This window comes from Mus caroli, chromosome 2 (assembly GCF_900094665.2).
Source record: "Mus caroli chromosome 2, CAROLI_EIJ_v1.1, whole genome shotgun sequence".
NCBI lineage: Eukaryota > Metazoa > Chordata > Mammalia > Rodentia > Muridae > Mus > Mus caroli.
The window spans coordinates 67,600,373-67,605,368 of record NC_034571.1 but is presented as its reverse complement, the minus strand read 5'-3'; the positions used below and the strand labels follow the sequence as shown (position 1 = coordinate 67,605,368).

The following is a 4,996-nucleotide window of genomic DNA, read 5'->3' as shown; positions in this document are numbered from 1 at the left end:
ACATCAAATCATTACTCGCCAGAGTCATCCGCACTCACGGGCTCATAATCTAGAGAATTCCCAGACAGGCTATGGCCTAATTTGCACAAGACGTAGCTAGGCACAAATCACACTTTTAATAATGCCTCAACCCAGAGATTACATCAGGCAGCCAAAGCGTCTCTTCCACCCGATGCCCAGGCTTCGACCATTCTCCTCCAGATCCTTACACTTGAGGGAGCCTAGAGAATGAGGAAACCCCTCCAGGCCCAAGCCCAGGGCCAGCCGAGGCAGCTTTCCCGCAGATCCCAGGAAACAGTCATCTCTGGAGAGGAATAATGTTGCAGCCCCTCGCTATGCTGCACCACAGTACCCACGTTCTGCAGTGACTGGAAGTTTTGGGTGTTCACGGAGCCGAACTCCACAATTTCGTCATCCACTTGCAGGCCCGCAATACTGGCTGGGGAACCAGGGCTGATACTGTTCACTCTGGCAAAGGCCTGGGGCAAGGCAGGGCTGTTGGAGGCCAGCCTGGGGTTCATGGCCTCTTCTCGGGCTTCAGCCATATCCCAAGCCTGCTTCTCTTTGTCCCGAGCATGTAGCTGGTGCAGGGCCTCCTCCACTTGCTTCATCAGTGCCTTGTGATCATTCTGGAGACAGATGATGTTGTGCCTTGCTGTTCGGACCTGGTACAAGTCCACATCTGCCCGGGGATAGCCCTCACAGTCCACCAGCGGCTCGTTCATGCCAATTCCTTTTTGGCTCTCCAGGACATCGTAATTAGCCTTGATCTCCGCCTCAATCTCCTCCTTGCGTCGCATCAGCTCCTGGATGTCGCTGACCGCAGCCGCACGGGCTTCGGAGGACTCTGCCCGGTGCGGGACGTCTTCACCCGACATCGCGGATCTCAGGCTAGAGCTCCGGGTTTCCCCGAAGCAACTCTTAAAGAAAAACATTTAACTGGGGCTGCCCTACAATCTCAGAGATTCTGTCCATTATCACCATGGTGGAAAGCATGGCAACAAACAGGCAGACATGGTGCTGGAGGAGCCAAGAGTTCTATATATTGAAGGTAGGCAGGAGGAGATTGACTCACCACAGTTAGGAGGCCGCTCTCTTCTGCAGAGGGCAGAGCCTGAGCATAAGACCTCAAAGCCCACCTACACACTGACACACTTCCTCCAAGGCCATGCCTATTTTAACAAGGCCACACCTCCTGATGGCCACACCTCTTAATAGTGCCATTTCCATGAACCAAGCTTATACAAACCACCACAGACATTTATACTCAATTAACCAAGAAATTCATGTGATTTCTCCAGGCCCCTTACTGCTAAATCCTAGGTGCTTAAAACAACAACAACAACAACATCCTATTAGCTAGAAAATGACCAGCATAACTTCAGTTCTCTTTGTTTTGTCTGAGATGGAAACTAGAGCCTTCCACAAGCCAGGAGAGTGCCATACCTCCAACCTCGGAAGTTGTTTGAAGATCTCAAAATATGAAAAGAGAACTAGGTGTGTTGGTGAACACGTTTGATCCCCAGTCAGCACTCAGAAGATAGAGGCAGGCGGATCTCTGTGAGTTCAAGGCCAGCCTGGTCTACAGAGCTAATTCCAGGACAGCCATGGATACACAGAATCCCTGTCTCAGAAAAACAAACCAACCAAAATAAGCAAGCAAACATATATGTGTGCGTCTGTGTGTGTGTGTGTGTGTGTGTGTGTGTGTGTGCATACACATATATGAAAAGAGAAATGGGTATTCTATGACTCTCAAATTCACATGATGAAATCTTAGCCCCTAGTACTTTAGGAAATAAATTTATCAGGGGGTAGAGAGATGGCTCAGAGGTTGGGATCATGTGCTGCTCTTGCGGAAGGCCTAAGTTTGATTCCCCTCCCACATGGGGAATCACTTTGTAACTTCAGTTTCAAGGGATCTGGTAGCCTTCTGTACTTCTTCAGCACCAAGCATGCGCATGGTTCACAGTCGTACGTGCAAGCAAAACACTCATACAAATAAAAAAAAGATTAAAATTAATGTGGGTTTTTCTTTTTAAAGAAAATAAATTTCTTGGGAAATCCAGTCATTGCAGATGTAATTAGATAAGATGAGCAAGATCAGACGTAAGTAGAATGGATCTGGTTTCAATATGACTGCTGGTGAGTTTTCCTCATGGAAAGAAAAAGTTGGGTGTTGTCGAGAATTGGGATTGAGGACAGAGGCAAGAAGGAAGCCTCAGACTCAGAGGTCAGGTTATAACAACTTTATTCATAAATAGCAAATAGCGAAATGGGATCATATTCTTTCTCATGCACACACACACAGTCCACCAACCTCCGGTCTGGCCCGATGTCATAGCCTGGCTTGATGGCGGTGTGCCAGGTAAGGTTCTCAATGTGTCCTTCTGCTTTCCGGTTCAGCTGGAGCTCAGTCGGAGGTGCTGGCTCATCCTGTTCGGCCCGGCCGAGGGTTTAAGGGTCGGGTCGGTGGACTCGGATCTATCAGCATCTCTATGGGACTCTGGGAGCCAGTGAGTCTCGCTGGTCAGCCTCGGGTATTTAAGCTACTCTTAGCCAATCATAATTTAGGCATTCACATATTACCTCAACGGGCGTTTACCTTACTTCAATGTTATCATACTCATCCACACACTCCAGGCTTGGTTTCCATAGTTACATCCATCCATGGTATCGTCCCCTTACATCTTGTTCCTTACAGACATAGACACACAAGAGGATGGTCTCCATGTGAAGAGGAGGCAGAGAGTGGGTGATGATCTCTAAGCCAAAATTTGCTGCAAACCCGACAATGTGGGACAAGGCAAGGAAGAGATTTTTTTTTTTCTCACAGTTGTCTGTCAAGAGCTAACTCTACTGATAACCTTCATCTCGGACTTCCAGCCTACAGCACGGTGACACAGCAAATTGTCCAAGCCCTCAAGTCTATGGTATTTTCTTACAACAGCCCTAGCTAACTAACACAGACAGTTCTGAGGACTGTTTACACGTCAGAGTTAGACAAATGACCTTGTGACTCTTGTCTAGTGACAAAATTATTGGTTCTCTATTTGTTTCTTAGCCAGTCCCAGAAAAGCATTCCCCAGATGTTGGTTTATTTCCACCCTCCCCTCTTCTCCCCCTCACCCTCACCTCAAAATCCAAGAAACCTTTCTGTGATGTTAAGGTCATTGCTATGCCTCGGTTCTCTTAACCACACTCTGGTATATATTACCTCCAGCATCCCTGTCTTGCTCATCAAGGATTTGCACAGACCCCAGACTAATCTTAGTTCTGATGGATGGAGGAATCACCCAAGCCTGATTTTGTTTGTTTTTGTTTTTTTTTCTTTTAAGTATTTTTGAAGGAACTTTAAGTTGGATTCAAGAAGTCATTTTCTTCCTTCCTCCTTTTTCTCTTCTTTTCTTTTCTTTTTAAAGCAAATATGACCATCAATCCCAGATAATCTTGTTTGCTTTACCTGCTTGACCCTATTTTCATCAGAACATGTCTCTTACATCTTAAAGCCAGAGCAGCTAACATGGTCTTTGGTCAGTTACTTCTATCAAATAGTTTTTGCTTGGCTGATTTTTAAAACTGGAAACATAAAGTGCCCATATCCTGTAATAGTTCACGTCTTTGTCGGTTCAGAGAAATTAATTTATGTTCAGAGAAATTTATTCATGTTCAACAGGAAAGGCAAAAGTGTACACACAGCAGGAATCAGAGCCTCAGGCAGGCCTGGCTCTGCAGACACAGAGGATGTGGAAACGGCTGGAGCTTGGCCCAGCCACTTAGACTAGTTTAAGTCGAAGTTTTCTGATTTGTTTGTGTTCTTTTGAGCCATACGACTTGGTAAATTAAGTGAAATGAATGTTGAGTTAAAAAAAAAAAAAAAAAGTAAGGCCTGGACTCCAGGTTCTCCCAGCATCCCTCACTCCCTACCTGGCATACTCTGCCCCCAACCCTCCACTTTCCAGTCCAGGCCTGGGCTGCCCTTCTCCCCAGAGGCTCCTCCCTATATAATCCAGACATTTTTGGTCTCTCTCCTTCCTCCTCCTCCTCTTCCTCTCCTTCCTCCACCTTCTCTTCTTCCTCCTCCTCCTTCTCTCTTCTCTCTCTTCATTGGAGCTCCCCTCTCTCCCCCACCCCACCCTACCCCTTTTCCTGTGGTTACTCCCCTGGCCTTGGTCCTTGGGCCAGTGAACTTGCCCGGATGCAGTTTCCCAATAAACCTGCCTTTAATATAATCTAATCTGGTTTGAATTGGCTCATTTTGGTGAAGGAGAACTAACCTATCAGGGGGAATAAAAAGAAAGGTTATAAGGGATTCTATTGTCTCTTACAAGGGCATACCAAGATCATTGGCTTCTATTCTGAGACAGGGAGCCATTGAAGAGTTTTGAGCAATGGCGCGCGCGCGCGCGCGCGCGCGCGCGCGTGTGTGTGTGTGTGTGTGTGTGTGTGTGTGTGTGTGTGTGTGTATGTGTATGTTGAAACTCTATTTTCTTGTTTTTTCTTATTTTTTTCATATATTTAGATTATGTTTTCCCCTTTTCCTCAACTCCCAGATTCTCCCCACCAGTTTCCCAAAAGAATTTTATATTCTTTCAAAAAACAAAAACAAATATACAAATAACCATAAAACCCAAACACCTACACATAAACAAAAGTCAAACAAGCAAAACAAAACAAAACAACAACAACAACAAAACAGTAAAACCAACCAAACAAACAAAACCCAAAAAACCAGTGAGAAACTAAGGAAAAGATGGAGATTGTTTGGTATTAGCCAACTGCTCCTGAGCATGGAACCAACCCTAGGATGTGATTGTGAGAAGGCTATTCTTGGTTGTTAACTTGACTACATCTGGAATTAACTCAAATCCAAAAACTGGATGTGTAGGCTTGCATTTTTCAAATCCTACTTTTGTAAGGGTCCATGATTCATGGAAGAATGACACCTTGGACTCAAATAGTATGCGAAGGCAAAGAGTGTTTCATTGTGCAGAAG

General features: G+C 45.6%; 1 pseudogene; it reads right to left on the bottom strand.

The window, feature by feature from the left end:
• Nucleotides 1–221: 221 nt before the first annotated feature.
• Nucleotides 222–904, bottom strand: LOC110306187 (annotated as a pseudogene).
• Between the last annotated feature and the right edge of the window lie 4,092 nt (nt 905–4,996).